The following is a 19,284-nucleotide window of genomic DNA, read 5'->3' on the forward strand; positions in this document are numbered from 1 at the left end:
TAAGCGCGGGCGAGCGACCCGATAATGTCACAACGAAAACCAAGGCGGACTGCAAAGCTTCGTCGCTGCGACGATGAATGAGAGGGTAGCGGCACCTGATGGACGAAATGACAGCGGCCGCACTTCTTTCCGTGGCTGGGCAGTGCAATTCCGAAAGCGGCAGCCCCGCGGTTTCTTCACCCTCGGCAGATGCCGCTAGCTTAACGTATGACGAGCGCTTGTGACATTATCTGGCCGCCTTGGGAAGCCTCGTTTCCCCTCCTATATTGTCCTTGCTCCGTGGTTACGCGTGACCGACATTGCTCAATTAATCTAACCAGCAAATTGTCCTAGATTAAACATTTTATTTGTGGTTAGCTATTATTAATTGATAAATTTATCAATATTTTGGATCGTTATTACTGGTATACGTTTCTGTTATGACTACCTTGCAAATCATGTTTATTGCAAAGCAGCTGCTGTTTTAAACTACTCTTATACTTACAAGAGCATTTTTTTTATATATGTCGAACATGCTTGCAATGGGTTTTTAATAAAGCAGCACAGGCCCCGTCAAGCCCAATTTTTGTGATTTTTTGTCTGTTGGTTTATACACTTTCTGACATCGTCTCTCTAGCGAATTCCGGATGAATATTAGAGTATTTCAGGCGTTTTTTTTTTTTTTCGAAGTGAGCCAGATCCACCTAACGCGAATCTGAGAAACAAACGGAAGTTTGTTGCCGGACCTAAATGCAACGCCGTGAAAGCTATTATATGCCGTATTTTACATGTCAGCTAGGGGAAGTTTATGGCCACAAGGAATTAAAAATTATGCCGTGAATTTGGGCAATATTGGAAGGATAAGTTTGGATTTGGCTCATATTGAATCGAAACACTCAAGTTGATGCGACATTGTTATAGAAACTTTATTTAAATTGACTTTCAAGCATGGTGCTATTGAGTTTTGGTGGAAAAGGCATTAAAATTATGCAACAGGGCTTAAGAACAGTAGAACTATACATGGAGAGCAGGTGAGTCTTCTTGCCACCGTCAGCAGCTCTTTTCGAATTCTTCCCTAGGATTATTTTCTTGGGCACGCCTGAAGGCACTCACGAAGTAAGCAAGCTTTTCATTCCTGTTTTCCCATGAATTTCCAAAACGCTTCACAAGAAGGCTGCTGATATCTTCTTCTTCACCTTAATGAAGTGGTTTTGTACTCTTGGGGGGGGGGGGGGTGGAGGAGAGAGAGATTTGCCAGGACTTGTAAGCGGCGGCTATTTAGTTGAGCACTAAAATGGTAATTATGGGAGTTAAAAAATAAATATAACCAGAGCTATTTCGTAGGGACGGGTGAGACGATATGAAATCATTGTTTCACATCTCTCAGTTTCATTTCGTTGACTTTTTCTTCCGTTCACTTCGTCGTTGACATCTGGGGACAGATCTTTCGCCTATCTCCTAATTAGTGTCTGAAGTCATAATAAGCCAGCTCCGAAAAGCCAAGAATAAAAGAAGAAAAACTTACGGGAACCCCCACGAAACAGTCAAAACAGTCAAGCCAAAAGTAAACTCCCATTGGGCAAATGGATTTGGCTCATTTTGATCCGTGAAACAGCAAGATCTGGCTCATTTTCAATACGAACTTTAATCTGCGTACACGTTTTCAGGCGTTATCTCAACTATTTTCTTGCAACCTCTTTTTTAGGGGAAGGTTTCCAAGCTTTTCTTGCCACTGTTGTTTTATCCGATTTAGTTTTGGTTTCTGTATCTGGCTTGTTTCGAGAAAAAAAATCGCCTAATTTCTCTGAACAACCAATTTTTAAGTGGTACCAAGCATTGGAGGCGGCGTTTGCATTTCCGCGGTAGGAAAGAACTAATCTTACAAGCTTATCAATCTCCCAGTTACGAATACTACAGGGGTCAGAAAAAAAAAAGAGTACAAATGCCCGCGGGCAAATATTTTTCTTTCCCTACAAAAATTACCTAATTTCTTTCGGCAAGGCACCCATTTCGTGGCCAATCCCCCTGAGTGGGTACGCGCCATTTCACTGGTACCACCACCCCCACCACTGGTTGATGGTCGACGCTTGCGCAGTTGCATGGCTCGTGGCTGTAAAAGCGGGCACAATCTGGCCGCGGCAGTGATTCCTGCCGTTGGATTCGCATTCTGCTACGCTCCTTGTGCTACGCTCCCGTACTTACTACCCAGTTTCGTTAAAGGGGTCCTGAAATACCTTCCGCCGATGCATGGATGTACATGTAACCAAATAAGACAATGTATTAGCAATCTCCTCCCGCAAGAATTTTGTTAAAGCGATGAGTATTAGCTGAGAAATCGTAAATCAAAAATCGCGCATTATCGTCGCGCCGCGTTTCCTCCTCCTTTCGACTTACTCTCCGCTGTTGACGGCGCGTTAGCCTTCCCTGCCGTGATGCTGCGCTCCTCGGCGGTGACGTACTTCCGCTATCGCGCTGCTCATACTGTCGTCTGCTACGGGCAAGCTTTGTTGACACCTTGAATCCCTCACTCCGGTCAAGGCTCGAAAAGCTAACGAAAAATCTGGCCGCATTTGTGCGGTGGCCTGGCCTTGCCCTTTCGCGGTGTGCGTTGCTGCAGGGCAGCACGTGACTTTTAATCGGCGGCGAACTCGCAGCCGCTCGGGGAGGATCGTGCGCTCGGTCCCTCATGCCCCTCATGCACCGCGCACTGTTTATCCAAAAAGCGCCGTATCAGATGTGGCCCCGCTGGTGCCGGGTCTTATTTTGCGGTGGTGGTAATTCCTGCCGGCGGCATGTGAAAAAGACATTTTAAACCGATACAGAACCCGCGCACAAAAGGCTTCAATCATGTGACCAGTTCAGCTTGGGGCGACGCGTGGTGGAGAGCGGCAACGTTGGCAAAACATGCTCCGGCGCGGCTCTCAGCTTTCTAGCGCTGGAGCGAGCGCCATTTCTTTGACAATCTCAAACATCGGTTGCCTTGGCAACAAGGCACGAACCGCCCCAGAAGTCAGTTACGGTTGCGTGATCCCGGTTCAGCTCGGGGCCCCACCTCGCGACATGTGGGCACTGCAGGCGTACCACTCACTCCCATTGGGAAGTGTGAGATGCGTTTGGCGTTACAGGAGGCGATGGTGTGTGTTGTGGACGCCTTTGTTTCGCGATGAAATGCGACGTTGTGCTTCTGCGGGTGGATAGTGCTTCCCATGATCTGGATTATCTTTCTCGAGCGACGTACGACTCAACCTCGCATTGGGGATGTGCAGTGTGCGTGGCTAAAAGCCATCTCGCCTTGCGCGCCAGAGTTAAGTGACTTGCTGTTCGTCCCCGCAACCGCGCGCGAGGTGAGTGCCGAATTTACGACGGGCAGGAGGAGGCAACCGATCGCCGGTCGATCGCAGTTCAGACTTGCAACGCATGTCGTGACGCTGTGTTCGTTCGAAACGCATCCCTCGATTGTTTTGAAGTGGAATAAAATGTATCCGTCAAACCCGGGCATTCGGCTCAGGGCGTTCTCTGCGATTGCAAGAAAGAAGTGCCACGGGGCTTCAACGCTTTCTTTATGGAACGTACTCAGGTAAGAGAACATCCATGTCGTGTTATGGCCGTGTTGCATTCAATACGCACGGTTAAGCGTTTGTTTACACTTGTTTCGTTTGTCGTAAAATGTCCAAGCACTCCGACACTCCGCTGGCAGATCAGCCGGCGAGCCGACGCTGAGCAGACGACTCATCTCTTTGCCGGAAGTGCGTGAAAAATCCGCCCAATAGCAGGATGTCTAGCTCATGACGAACATATGGGAATCGATGATGTAGACATGTGAAGATGGCGGCGTCCAAAAACACGAAGGAAAGGGTGAGAAAAAAGCGACAAAATTTGCAACAAAAGTCTGAGCTTTCCGCTGCGCGTAAAAGAGTAATACTTGGCTCAGATGACCTTGACGACCCAATCTAACGATAGCGCTACTTCATTTAGTGTGCTCAAAACGCCTTTCAGGGCCCCTTTAATCGAAATTCACGATGCGGGAGATCGTGTGCATCCAGGTTGGCCAGTGCGGAAACCAGATCGGCGCAAAGGCAAGACTAACTCCATTTTGCAGCCATTTTTGGCGCTCTTGTAGCCTCCGTTGGGGCGGTGTACTGCTAACCCTATAACGAAAAGCAAACCCGGACTTGTGACCACGTTCTTTTTGCGAGCATGAGCAGTCATTGCTAGCACCTTAATTTTGAGTGCGTGTAGTCGCTTCATGGTACCCTACGTGCTAGCGTTTGTTCTTTTCCTACAAGTTCCGAAAGGGAGGCCCCGAGCTACGCCAATTAACAATGCCTGTGCTATGGCCTGGTTCCGACCATTGCTGTAAACGCAGGTTCGTGTGTGGGCGTTGAAATTTCCGCAATCACTCCTCTTTCCCATTGTTTCATGTACAGTCGAAAGATTTATGGTAGTAAACACGGGAGCGCGTGCTGCTCAATACATGCAGAGCGCTCGGGTGAGAGGCTGGCGTGCTCTCGCAGTTGGTGCGGTTGGTGGGCGCACTCCATGAAAGCGCTCCTTCACGTTAGTTGCGTCACCGAGGATAACATGTTTTATCACCCAATCGGGCTGCTAAAAGCAAACTTTTCAACGTGTTCGCCGACGTTCGCGCTTGATATCGGCCCTTGTATTCTCTGAAATCATGCCCTTATATCTAACGTAGCTACAGCAGCAGACAACAGCGCAATCAACCGTTGTCAGGGAGTGTACGCGCCAAATGTACGAACTACGGAAGTTGGCCATCCAATCGCTAGACCGCTATGTATGTACTGAGCGACACGCGCTCCCGTGTTTACTGTCGTAAAGGTTTCGACTGTACACCTCCTTTTCGCCATCTTTGTGTTGCTTCGCATGCGTAACTAAACAATCGTAAGCCTATGCCTCGCCCCGGCGGCTTACTCCTCCACTTCTTTCGGCTTCTGGGCGCCGCCGCACTTACTGGCGCCCTCAGTGCCCACCGACGCTTCTGTGCGTCTCTTTTCGTCTGTTCCGTGACCGGGGCATGACATTGCTTCACTTTATTGTGTTTTATGAAATCATCTATAGAATAAATTGCTCTGGGAAGGACCGCGCATTTTACTGTATAGGGGAATTCTCAAAATATGCGCATAAAAAAGTACACCTAATGGCGTTAAGGAAGTAACCATCATGACACTAAGACCAAAATATTTGGTCACGCCAGAGTCCATTCATGTTATTTTAATACTCGACGGGGCGGCAAGACACGATATCTTTCGACGACTTTTGTAGCAGCACAGCACGCCGATGCATTGCCGGCTTTATTTTTCTTTTTGGGAGTGGCTAGTCTGCCGGCATCCGGGAGAAATACGTTTTCAAAATTCTCCCGGCAGTCGAATCTCATTGGCTGATGGAGTCACGTGACAAACGCGTGACGTCGCGCGTAATTTTGGCGCACTCCACACGGGCAACAAGTTCTCATTGGCATGGTCGGCGGGACACATGGCTCATCAAATTGGGGCGAAGATTGTTTGAGACAGTGTTAGTGGTTTTGTCCATGGATGAAATTAGCTCTGAGTCGCTCCCTGAATCGGGAGCTACGCGATAGTCACCACTGCAAGAGACAAGCAATGCTGCCACGGAAATTTCTGCTAGCCGACCCCTCGCTGTCCGTGAGAAGTTCGCAACGTTCGCGCAGTTGGATGAAAGGATGTCGAGGTACAGCGTAGAAAACTGTGTGCAGCTTTGGAAACGCTAAGCTCGGACCACCGAGGCAGCAAGAAAACGAGTGGTTGGTTGGGTTAGATTAGGTTAGGTCAGGACGGGTTAGGTTAGGTTTTCTTGCGTTTTTCGAAAACCTATTTCTCCCGGCTGCCGGCAGAATCCGAAAAGTTTAATTTTCCCGGCACTTTTGACCAATGAGATTTGACCAATCAGCCAATGAGATTGGAGTGCCGGGAGAATTTCGAAAACGTATTTCTCCCGGCTGCCGGCAGAATAGCCACACCCTTTCTTTTTACGCCAGCTGCTACGGTGTTACCCTGCTTGTATTTGGACACCATAAACTTTTATATGCTATTTCAAATTGCATATCTGCGCAATTCGTTTCATCTGCTCTGCTACCGCCGTAGCGTTCTCTAGTGCCCCCCCCCCCCTCAAAAAAAAAAAAAGCGGCTGCCAGTCCGTAACGTGGAATTTCGATTGCAAGGTCTTGAATTCAAATACGGGCCCTGTCTGTCTAAGGCTAGTAATAAAGCTTCGATTCTACAAGGCCACCGCACGTAGATGTGTGCGGAGGTGCTTCTCCTTGACCGAAATGCAGTATTGCTGTCTATTCTCCGGGCATTGCACCATCCTGGGGTCTTGCTCACGATGCTGTAACTTCGTCACTACGCATCGGTACACATGCCAGCTTCTCGCTGAAAATTTTCGGCCGTTATAACATTGCAAAAGAAAATCCATGGGGCATTGCTACCCGATGATAGGGGCAGCAAACTTTACAAATAACCACCGGACGAGGTTGATCGGTATCTTTCAAGTCTACCAGTCCATTCCACTTCGGCTACTTATATTTACATCGTTATTCACAACTATTTTCCAGGAGACGTATAATGGTATGCGCCCTCCATTAGTTTCTTCCACTTGACTTGAAATTTATACGACGCGGGTTCGATTCCCGGCCGCGGCGGCAGCTTTTCTGCTGGAGGCGAAAAGCAAAAAACGCCCGTGTGCACGAGATTTCGGCGCACGTTAAACATCCCCAGGTGGTCAAAACTGTAGGTTGAGTTCCAAATAACCCAGTGTGTACATACGCGCGTGCTGATTCTATACCAGGCATCTAACCAGTATGGAGGTTTATTGAACAAAACGAGTCACGTCTTCGTTAAATTTATAGTAACACAAATATGTTTGTTAAGACCTGGAGGGATATTTCAGAACATTTTGCACAGCCATATCTTCCCGATATTCCGATATGCGTTATAGGAAAACTGCACTCAAGAGGTGGAGGAGGAGTAAGGGGAGGAGGGAAAACCTTTGTTTAACAATTAAATCGATCTGGTTAGTGGGCCGGGTCCTCAGTCCAGGACAAGAGAGTAAAAGTAATTTTCTTCAAATCATAGAACGCCATCCCGAGTAGAATAGGATTTGTTCTTCGCGCCTGGAAGGGTTGAAAAGCAATAAAGAGCTACTTGGAATTCTTCTTCGATTTAGATCGAGTCTTGTAATATATGCAGGTATACTATTTATTACGTTAGTTAGCGAGCATATCATGTCTTCAACACCGTAATCATGTCATCATTGTTCGAGTTGAGAGTCAGTTCGTTATGATAACGATATAATTACGATAGAAATTCGGAGCACAAAAGCCGCCTTCAAATACTGTGGACCACGTTGTTTAGGGCGCGATCGCGGTGGCGTAGCACAAACCTTCTCATTGTATTTGCATGTGAATAAACAAAGCACGCTGCGGTTATGCACCTTCTTGCACGCAGCCGTAATGAAAGCCAATTTGTGAAGAAGGGAATGTATGCCATACAAAATGAAGAAAATATCCACACGACCTTTGTGAGGCTCCCAAACATCCCGAAACCTCCTAATAAGAAGTTGGTGACGGCGCAAAAAAATTAATGCGTTGGGCAGAAAAAAAAAAGCAAGAAACATTAATCCGATACAAGACAACAACGAAAGAAACAGAAGAAAGCCGCTTTATTTCCTGCTGTGCGATGAGCGTGTAGATACCGCTGCTTGGTACGTAGTATTAGACTGTTGAGTCTTTATAGGAGCATCTCAAAATACTGCAGGGAAGCCTACGCATTTTGAATACTTATCGAGAAGCTCTGATCGCTGATCCTCGCGAATAAGCAAGAAAGGACGAGTTAGACACGATCTTCTGACCGATACTCTGAAGAAAGTTGTTCTCTATCTCTTCGTGTGTTGCAAACTTGTGGGGGATACAGCTTCAAATTATTCAGATGCGTCAGAAGCTGGCAAAATAACTGAGTCGCTAGAAATACGCTTTTTAACGCACTACAGCAACGAAGCGGGCGATTTCTAGCCCAGGCACTATTGCCCCTCACAAGCGGAGTGTAGCAGACGACAGCGGCGCGAATCCCTAAGCCGACGTCAGAGCCAGGGGGCGCCACTCAAAGATCTCACCGCCAATAGGCGCGTGGCCTCCGCGATTTTCTGCCGGCGGCGCGCCGCAACGGCGCGCCGCCGGTAGCCGATCGCGGAGGCCACGATAGGCGTGTAGCAGTCAGTCATGCCAGCGACAGGAGGCGCGCGCATCGCGCCTTAGATAGCGTGCCTCGATGCGCGCCCGCTCGAGGCACCCTAGCCTTAGATGCCTATTGCAAAGCTCTTCGGCGTGTTGTGTTGTCAGTGAAAACAGCAGTCGTTCACTGGCAGACGTTTGTGCGTTCCTCTTTCCATGGTGCTTTCCCTGCTTTCGGAGCTGTACGTAGCTGCGTATTCTGTAAACCCTGACGTTGGGACGACGTGAGCAGTGGCGTAGACTTCTTAATTTTCCGGGGGGGGGGCAGACCTGGAGTGCGCCTCGAAGCGGCGAAGGGAGGGGGGAGGAAGCGGTGCGGGGTCCCTATGAGATGACACGTCATCGCCCCGCTACAAAAAGGCTACCACTAATCATCATCATCATCATAAGGGGCACCTGCAGCAGTGAGGGCCTTTTACATTGTGTCGGCTAACTACGAGGTGTCCCCAAATAAGACGTCCCGCAAATGTATGAACCGTGAACTTCAGCGGTTTGACGCATCCAGTAGAAATTCCTTTGAATACGTGTTTTGCTGGTCACATTTATTCAAAAATATTGCATGACTGAACCATCAGCACAAAAAAACGAGTCGATTTGTTTTTCTTTTAATGGGCAGTTCGGGGCTAAAAAGAAAGGGACACGAGAAAGGGACACGACAGGGGCGCTACGCGCTGCTATGTTCATTTCCGTTAAGAGCCCCCGAAACGGGTCTGACTTTGACCACTCATTTTTGTATCCGTGTGTGTGTTGTGCCAGAGCGCCCGACACAAATTCGCTGCACCTGGCGACGTGCCGATGGCGGGGTTGATTCGCGCCTAGGTCAAACCGCCCGCGTCAGACGTGCCGCGACTTGGCGGGAAAGGCGCCGCCGAGTCTGCTCTCCCTTTCCCATCACGACGGCTGGACCAAATCATGCCTGGGACGAACTAATCCCCGCAGACACACAACAAGTAGCGCCTGGAGACGCCGCCGCAGAGTCGCCTTCCCTTTCCCGGTCATGGCGGCTCGGCTGACGCAATCACTTCGCCTCCATTCGCCAGATTCATAATGCGGCCAGTGATAGCTCCGACTGGAGGCATTGGAACTGCACGCGGCTGCAACGAAACCCTGGGGGTATAAAACCAACCCGGAAGCAGCGGTGGTGCGGCGGCATTTCATCGAAGGCCCTGAGTAAAGAAGTGCTATCGTGCTTTTCTTAGCCATGTAACGCTCTTGCTGCCTTTCTATATATATTGTATATAAATGCTGCTTCAAATAACCGTCAGCTCAGCTACTTCGTCTCTATGGTCTACGCCGCGTCGATAGCGGACTGGGCAGGGCAACGTCGCAACAGTAGTGACTAAGCTGGGATGGCCCAGTCCCAACAGTGTATGTGTACGTGTTTTGGAGGCTTGGAGCGGGTATCGCTCGCAGTCGACGGCCGCAGTGCACCCAGGTGCTGCCGGTGCTTGGCAGCCGTTACAGCACTGTCCAACTGCTCTGGCGTGCATTGTGACCTCGAAAACAAAGTTTGCAGAGACAGGCTTTTCGGAGGCGTGATAGCTTGCACTGACGTCACTGTATTCCCGTGTTGGTGCGTTGGTTGCACAGTGGAAATCTGCAGCTCTTGGTTCGAGAAGCGCTGATGAAGCTGAGAGCTATTGATAAAAAAATTGCGATGGAGTCGTTATGGGCAAGCAACATGTTTTACGAGACGTTCCAAGACGCGAGCTAAAGGCAAAAACCCAAAGCCCAAAGTTGGCGTTATCATATAAAACAGCCTTTCACGAGGCCTTCCACAGTGCGAGCTTAAACTCGGCACAAGTTGCTAGCGAGGAGTGGTCGCCCCGCCAGTAAACATCAGATGAAGGTAGGGGAACAACCACCACCAAAATTCACCGTCGTCGTCAGCTTCATCATTACACGGTGGCATAAACGAGAAGCAGCACATCGGGTTGCCATTCGAAAGCAAAACGCTCCCACAGCAGCAAGATGCCAGCGCTGTTCGACAAAATATGAGAGGCGAAACAAGGCGTCACACGCGTTCGACTGGGCATTATGATGTCCGATTAACAACCCACAACCTGCACGGTGGGGCTATATCTGCTCACTTGGAAATGGACAGCACGAGGACGTAGTCCTACCGAACCTGAGCAAAAAGTTTCAAAACGGGAGCCTAATAAAACCATGAGGTTGACACAAACCATGCAGTCAATTTGACGCGAAGCACGTAAACTAACTGCGACTGTTTAAATGAGCGGTTCCGCTCACGAAACGACTCCAGAGCATGACATGCATCTGTGGAAACTGCTTAAGAGCGGGAAAGAGCGACTTCGGTGCGCGTAGTGCACGCATTGTGAGCAGCCCCCACCGCTTCCCCTAAAATAATTTGAATGAACCAAGCGGAACGAAGCAGCTACGCGTTCCCAGGCCGCGCATTTGTAAGCAAAAATAACTGCTCCAATCAACAGGTGCCGTAGAAACAGAGCAACTGTAGCCGCGCTTCCCACCGAGACTACCCCCCCGTTTTTTCCCTTTTCAGCGCGACCCCTTAGCGAGCGACCACCGAAAAACGCTAACAGCGCCAAACAAGGACAGGCAAAGGAGGGAGGTGCAGTTTTCGCTGCCTGATTTTACCATCCTTGAGAGTTAAGCAGCACAGCGCCACCGCTAAATGTCTGAAACTCGTACACGTGCGTACAGATTTGAGTTTGTGATAGAACTTGTTTGCACTGCTGTACTCACGAGTGCATGTACTCACGAGTGCAAACACTCAAAAATACAGTATTCATGAGTACTGTAATCATGAGTACTGCGTACTCATGAGTACCATACTCACCAGTACTCATACTCATGAGTACTCATGCTCATGAGTATTCTATACTCATGAGCCCTTATACTCATGAGTAGTGTACTCATGAGTTCTGTACTCACGAGTAGTGGGCTTGCCCATGTACTCAATCGTCATCATACTCACTTTTTTAATCTGGGTGTGTACTCACTCATCATCGTACTCACTCGTGAGTTTGAGTACAAATGAGTACAAATGAGTGTACTCACGATGAGTGCGCCGACCTGTGCTCCCGACAAAATATCGCTTTGCTGGCGTGCTGCTGAAGCCAAGCTATGGTGGCTAGAAGGGCCACCCTTCTAGCCACCATAGCCAAGCACAGCGCTACATTGTTGTCAACAATCCGCACACTGAGCACATTTAACTCAACGTGAAGAAAAGCGACACGGCCCTGCGTTTCCCCCTGCCCATCGGGAGGACGGAACTGTCTTTCAAGGGGGGCAGTGATTCGCACATAGAGGAGATTCTGCAGGCAGGTGCTCACGTCGTAGACGAAGAAGCTGGACGTTCAGGGCTTTCCTGCTCCCCTAATAAGTCATAACAGCTCCTATTACCCCCAAAAAGAAAAGGTAAAGTTTCTCCAGACGTTAAAATTCAGACAGCGAACAAGCCGATCCCAGAGGTCCCTGTCCTGGAAATATTGGGGATGACAATTCAGCGAAATCGGGCCAACACCCAATTTCTCCATAAATTGGAACAGCATGTCACCCAAACTACTGGGCTCATTAGGCGAATATCAAATCGTCGCAAGGGGCTCAAGGAGGCGGAGAGGATCCGACTGATCCAGGAATTTGTTATCAGTGCGATCACTTACTCACTCCCCTACTTGAACCCCAGTAAAAGTGAATTAGATAAAGTCAATCGCCTCATCCGCCGGGCATACAAAGCTGCCCTTCACCTCCCTCTTAATACGTCTACTGCCAGACTCGAGGTACTTGGGATACATAACACGGCCGAGGAGCTCATCGAAGCCCATTTATCCAATCAGGTGGTCCGCCTATCGAAAACTTTCACCGGGCATCACATTCTCAAACAATTAGGAATAACCACTCTCGACGACCTTGAAGCGAAATCTCCACTCTCTAGCGACATTCATTCTAATCTCACCATTAGACCGATCCCTCGCAACATGCATCTTACAACGCGGGTCGTAGAGAACAAAGGGTACGAGCTCTACGCAAACGTCTCCAGGTACGACCCGATGTAGTATATGTGGATGCTGCCGAATATAGACACTACAATGCCTACGCCATCGCCGTAATTAATGACCCCGATAACCCCCCACTCACCTCCCTGACCGTTAACTCTCCCCACCCAGCCACGGCGGAAGAGGCGGCCCTTGCGTTAGCACTCTCAATGAGGCCGACCCCATCAATCATAATCTCTGATTCTAAAACGGCCGTTAAAAATTTCGCTAGTGGCCTAATGTCAACGCTGGCCTTCAAAATTCTGCGACAAAATCCACCCAGTTCCCCAGTAGAGATTATCTGGACTCCGGCACACGCTGGTCTCGAGGTAAATGAGGCTGCCCACAGTATACGGCTCGAGGGCTTACGATCCGAGCCGGGGCCAGTCACGTTCCCTACCACGGGTCCAGATCTGCCAGGGACCGACTAGTCACGTACAATGACATTACTACTTATTACTGCCTCTCCCGCCGTAGATACCCTCCCGCCCATGTTCAACTCGACCTTTCCCAAGAACACGCATGGCGTCTTCTGCAGACGAACACCTTTCCTAATCCAGCAAAACTGAACCTCATCCACCCTTCTATATACCCCTCCCCAGAATGCCCTGGATGCGGTGCCCTCGCCACCCTTCCTCACATCCAGTGGGGATGTCCTAAAGACCCGTTTCCTTCAATTACTTGTGAAGAGCAGTGGGAGAAGGTGCTGGGGAGCTCAGACCAAGAGGTGCAAACCGCTGTGGTCAACAGAGCTACCGAAGTCGCCACTCGGCTCAAGCTGGGGGCCACTACAGACCCTTAGACCAAACAGAACGCTCAATAAAGCGAATCTCTCTCTCTCTCTCTCTCTCTCTCTCTCTCAAGATCCCAACCCCTATTGTAAGCAATAGTTTGTAGACAGGACGGCCAACAGTCCGATGTCGACGGGCGCAGAGCCGAGCCAAGCCCTTAAAAAATCCTCAGCCGGGGCCGGAGGGGGCTCTGCCCCCCCGTAAAGCCGTCCGGGGGGGTGCACGAGCCCCACTGCCCCCCCGTAGTTGGCGCTTCTGGACGTGAGCGATGACTGAACTTGCGGCGAAACCTCCGAAGCGTCAAACGCATTGCTTTGCGCCTGGCTGTACGTCGGGTTATGTTTCCGCACGCAAAAAAGGCGCCAAAGCGTCGACTTTCGCTGCGCCGGACGATGAAGAAATGCTTCGAACGTGGCAGCAGGCCATTCCGCGCGCAGACAAGCAGTTGGGCAGATCATCAGCGCTTTGCGAACTGCACTTCGTAGAGCGCTTCATCGTGCGGACTCACAGTGCATGGGCAGAGGTGAATATCGAACGCGGCCCGGCGCGCTTAACCGACGACGCAGATCCGTCGTTGTTTCCAAACACGCCGGCCTACTTGTCCAGAAAACTGCCGCAAAAAAAGACTGTCAAGAACTTCTAGAGGAGAAGTACTTGGAAAGAGAATAAAAAAGAACGACGGCGAAGCTGAGCTGAATGAACTGATTTATGAAACGACACGAAATTGAACGAATGAATGAAACGAAATGAACGAAGCTGAAACGGAAATGAACTAAATTATGCCGGTGGAGACTCACAGCAAGGAATTGGCAGACAATGTCACCAAGTTCTATGCGCTCACTAGGCTGCATTTCCCCGTCCAAAACAAGGCAAGGCAGGGAAAAAGACAGGATGCGCTACCTGAAGATTCGGCGCGTGACTTGAACTGTTTACTCCCACTTTTTTCTTGACTTTTTTGTCTTTGACTTGTCTTGTTTCTGTTTTGTTTTTTCTCTTCACCTTCACCTTGCACATTTTCAATGTATCGTGCACGAGCTATGCTGCTTTGCTGCCAGTTGCTGTGACGCAGCGCAGTGGGTGACGCAGCTCAAATTAATGCTCGTTATTTCCTTCGCAAGTGCCATGTGTCTTCATTTCCTGCTAAAAAATGTATCCCCAATTCTGTCTAGCCAGGCTAGTTGGCCCGTACTGATACAAACAAAGCAGCTTTTTTATGTCTGATACAAGTATCAATATTTCGCCTTTGTTTCTCAAGTTTAGCGCACAAATATCAAACCCCTGTTGCTGTCCAGGATTATGCGTGTGCGTGTGTGTGTGCGCGTGTGTGTATGTGCGTGTGTGCGTGTGTGTGGGTGTGTGTGTGTGTGTGTGTGTGTGTGTGTGAGAGAGAGAGAGAGACGCAAAATGGGCCTTCCAACATGCGGAATAAGCTAAATAAAACCCTCCTAACCGGCGTGGTGAATCACGTTTTCCAAGTCCCTACGATACTTGCTACGGTAGCAGCTCATACGTGACTGTTTAGTTCTTACTGCTGCCCAGAATATGCGCTGTTTCTGCTTAGGAGCGACGGAAAGCTGACTAAGTCTCGATATTGTGCGCGTTCGCTAACAGGCTGCTTTAAAAAATACTTGTGTCGATTACAATTCAGCTCGAGAGCGAGTGGTTAATTTCAAGATTGCGCCCGTCATCGCCAGGTACGTTGATCGGCTGAGACAGGTATCGAAGAAACAGTTTTTGTTTTTAAGCTCATTAGGATATGCGAGGAGCAGGCGTAGCGCAATTAAGCGCAGTTCAAATGTCTCGCAAATACATCTCGGGTGCACGTATCGTACGCGCAGCGGCCCGTCGCGAGACCCGTCGTAGGCGCAGCTGCCCAGCCCATAGAGTTTCTCAGTAAGTACACTAGAGAGGAAACTGCGCCTCGTAAGCCATGTCGTCGTGGGGGTTCATGGGAAGACCCCCTTTTTGGCTTGGGCTTGGCATGACAACTGGATTCTTAAGCGGTTTTGGGGATTTGCTTGCTTCACGATGCATTAACACGTTTACGAGCTACAAGGAAGCCGAAATCGTCCCGTTTCTTTGGTAGCCGTGTTCAGTGAAACAGCAGGCAATGCGTGATCGCACCTGACGTTGCTCATGCCGCAGTCGAAGGACGTATGACTGAGCGGGTAATATGCCGCTGCGATATTGTAGCCGACGAAAAGAAGAAACAAAACGTACTTCGACGAAGACAAGATATGGCAAATACGGGCGCTTGTATGCGTCCTGTCTTGTCATCGCCCACGACTGTTTAACGCCACGTTTTCATTTTTCTTGTTAAACTAGCTGGCAGTCGCGGTGCACCGGTTCACCACGAAGGCAGCGTTTTCATAAGCACGCTCAAAAAACTTTCGAAACCCTCCAAACAACTTATTTTTTGAAATAATGGTAAAATTAATAAAATCACAGTCTCTAATGAGTTACCCTCTAAATATAACATTGTTCGTAACTACAACCTTGGCCTGCGGAATAGCAGGCACAACCGTTCCGGCAAAAATATGCTTTACTTCTTTTTTTCTTAGTTTTAATACAGTCTGTTTTTATTTTCCACTTACTTAATTGCACACTATTCTTCGTGTTTTTGTGGCACTTTGTTTAAATTTGTTTAAATCCAAGCCAATGATGAAACTAAGGCGAGCGCGATGTATAATGGCGGCCCATGACGACACAGACGACCTTCATGGGAGCCGCATAGACGCTAGCGCCAGATTCCTCTCTAGTGTATACTGTAAGAAACTATATGGCCCAGCCACGGCCTCCGCGATCGGCTGCCGGCAGCCGATCGCGGAGGCCGTGGCCCAGCCGTCCGGCCCGAGACCCATCTATGTGACGACAGCAGCGCCGCCGCTGCTGGCATGATCGCTTGCTACACTCCTTGGCGGCCAAAGCTGCCATCTCCCCTTCTAGCCACCATACCCATAGAGTCCGATTAGTTTCCGCTGTATTCCTTTTCCACAAACGCAGTCTTATCTTTCATCGGCACAACGTCCGTATTTCTAGAACCAACCTCGGTGCTGGTGACGGGTGGGGTTCATTACTCGGCTGCGCGTACAGTCAAAAGCTTTAAGGCTGAACCGCATGGAGCGTTTTTTCATGCGATTCGCGCGCGTCGGCGTTGCGCGTGCGTTTTTTCAACGCCCGCGTCGACGATTCCGCGCCCGCGGCAGCATCTGATGATGATGATGATGATGTAGTGGCTTGACCCTTTGTAACGGGTGAACACCAAAGAGGTGTCCCAGCCGGTATTACAAAAAAAAAAAGAACCGTACACACACACACAGGGGGGCATGAAAACACAAGAAAGTTATCGGAAAGTTGTTTCACTGCGAGCGCACGGTGCTTCACGCGATTGCACACGCACACGTCAGTTGGCGGGGGGGGGGGAGCACAGAAACAGAAGAAAGCCATCGACAGAAGAGGTTACACAGTGAACGCACGGTGATCCACACTCGAATACACTCACACACACACACTGTTGTCGAAGAGTTTTTTCACGGTGAACGCATAGTGATGCGAATGCGAACTAGCACACGCACTCAGGTGACGGTCCTATGTGAGCATGTCGAGCCAACTGCCCAACACAGACTGCTGGCCTGAATCAGGCCTGGCGCACAATGGTCCACCACTGAGTCAGTCGCTGTTTGGTGGCCGTAGCCGCAGAGTTCTGTGTCGGGATGTGTCCGGCCTCCCCACCACTCTCACTCGCGTCCAGCTCGTCACCACTTCCATCGGGCGTTTGGGGGAAACCGAGTGCCCGTGGTAGTGTGGCGCCATCCACCGGGGCGGGCCGTAGAGTCGCGCACAGGAGGACAAGGTGTTCTCCAGTCTCCTCTTCCGCTCCGCAGAGCCGGCACATGGTGCCCCCAATGGTGTTGTCGAAGCGGCTGCGGTAGACGAGGGTGCGAAGAGCTCCTGCCCTCGCTTCGAACAGGAGGCTGCTGCCCACGCTGTTGTCATAGAGGTCGACAGTGGAGATTTCTTGTTTGTGGCGACGGTAGAAGTCGAGGGTGGACTTATGCTCCATACCCCTGCACCACAGAGTGTTCTCCACCTCCACGACTCGCCGGTGGACATCACGCGACCACTTGGCTGCATTGTCAGCGGTGATGAGCTCTGTGAGGAAGCCGTACTTCCCCTCCAACTTATGCACTCGTCGCGTCCAATCGGTCCTCATGCAGGTTGCCAAGAGGTACTCGAAGACTCTGCGTGCCCAGCGCGTGCGGGGTAGGAACAGGAGACGGCCACGGTATGCGATCTTGCTGGAGGCTTCCCGGGCTTCAAAACTCGACCAGCCCATGTCTCCCTGTACCGCCTCATTGGCGACCCGGCCATGACAGCCGAGGGCGGCCCTTCCGACTTCCCGTTGCTGTCTCTCTAGCCACTCTCGAGACAGACTACTGCGTTAACGAATGTGAGGCCTGGTACGTGGACCAGCTTCCAAAGATCGCGGATCATTAGGAAGCGGTTACAACCCCACATGCACCGCCGGCGAAGGATCCGCTGGGATCGGAGAGCCGCCTGCCGAAGCGCGCTTTCGTGCCTGTTGTACTTTGCTTCCTCGTAGCAGAGGGTAACGCCCAGGTACCTGTACTCATCACAGGAAGCCAGGGGCTCTCCACCCAGAGTCAGCACAGTAGAATCAGCCTCATCCCCGGCGAGACGCACTACCGCCGATTTGCGCGCATTAAAGCGCAGGCCGAGGCACGATATTTCCACCTGGCAGATGTCGAGAAGCGTCTGAAGGTCTTGGCTCTTCTCCGCCATTACCACCAGGTCGTCTGCAAACGCCAAGGCGGGCACACGGTGATTCTCATTGGCACTGGTCGTACTGTATCGCAGACTGAATCCAAGGTTGGACTTCAGCAGTGCCCGCTCCAGTCTCGACGCATACAAAATGTACAGCAGAGGCGAGAGCGGGCAACCCTGTCTGAGGCCTTTGGTGACCACAATGGGGTCAGACACTGCGGTGCCTAGCTGCACAGTGACTATGTTCCGACTGTATAGCCGCTGAATGGTCGACAGGAGCTGCGGTGGCAGGCCGAGAGCAGACAGGCAGGAGAAGAGGGGCGCATGAGGAACACTGTCATACGCCTTCTCTACATCGAGAGGGCCGCACAGTAGCGTCCGTCCTTCCTTCTTTGCAATTTCGGCGCATTGTGTAACGACGAACAGGTTGTCATCTAGGCGCCTACCTTGTCGAAAACCGTTTTGAAGGTCGGTCAGCAGACCTTTGGCCTCAGCCCACGCGCTGATCCACTCCTTGATTACTGCCGCAAACAGGCGGTACATCACGCTGGTGACGGTGATAGGCCGATAGTCCTGTATCTTTCTTGCATCTCCCCCCCGCTTCAAAACCAAAGGCACTCTGCCCAGATGCCAGTCATCGGGAACAGGTGCACCCTCAATAATGGCTGTGAACAGGTCGGCAAGTTGCTCCCTCGAATCGGCACCCAAGCACTTGAGTAGTCGAGCGGGCAAGTCGTCGGGACCAGGGGCCGTGCGAGAACTTATCCGAGCCAGAGCCCTATCAACCGTGCGTCTCGACAGGGCCCAACGTATACCCTCCTGGCCTTGTGATCCTTCGGATGAGGGCGGAGCTTTGGGGTTGTCCGTCTTGACGGCCAGAGGGGTGTGGCCAGTAGGGGTTGGGGACCCGAAGACCAGACAAAAATACTGTGTCAGGTATTCGCGGAGCTCAGTGACCTCCCGGCCCGTTGTCGCATCCATGAGAGGAGGGGGCTGGGGAGCAGCTCTGTCCAAGGACCGGACGTATGTCCAGAACTTTTGGGCCCCGGATTTGCCTTCACTCCTTATTGATTGCATAATCCGAAGATTGTGATCCGCAATCTTGCCCTGCACGAGTGCCTGCACCTTGTGCTTCTCTTCCAGATATAGTGCCCATGCAGCCGCACTGGCCTCAACGTCTAGACTTCTCACAGCTCTGCGGTGTTCGCGGTTGGCCTGGCGACGCGCTCTCCATGCCGCTTTAACCTCTTTGTCCCACCATGGGTTCCATGATTTGTGTGCTGCTTGTCTATCCAGCACCATGTGGGTGTGCATGACTGACCGCAGAGTGTGCACAAATTGACCATACGTCTGCGCCTTCCTCCTCTGGGGGCACTCCTCAAACTCCTGGGCAGCTCGTTCTATTGAACGGATTGGCAGGCGCAAGTGGGGTCGCCGCTGGGGTTTC

General features: G+C 50.7%; 1 pseudogene; it reads right to left on the bottom strand.

Annotated features, from left to right (window-relative positions):
• Positions 1–16,637: 16,637 nt before the first annotated feature.
• On the bottom strand, positions 16,638–18,380 carry LOC144172639 (uncharacterized; annotated as a pseudogene).
• Between the last annotated feature and the right edge of the window lie 904 nt (positions 18,381–19,284).

The sequence above is a fragment of the Haemaphysalis longicornis genome, unplaced genomic scaffold (genome assembly GCF_048455015.1).
Source record: "Haemaphysalis longicornis isolate Haplotype H1 unplaced genomic scaffold, Haemaphysalis longicornis Haplotype H1 scaffold_25, whole genome shotgun sequence".
NCBI lineage: Eukaryota > Metazoa > Arthropoda > Arachnida > Ixodida > Ixodidae > Haemaphysalis > Haemaphysalis longicornis.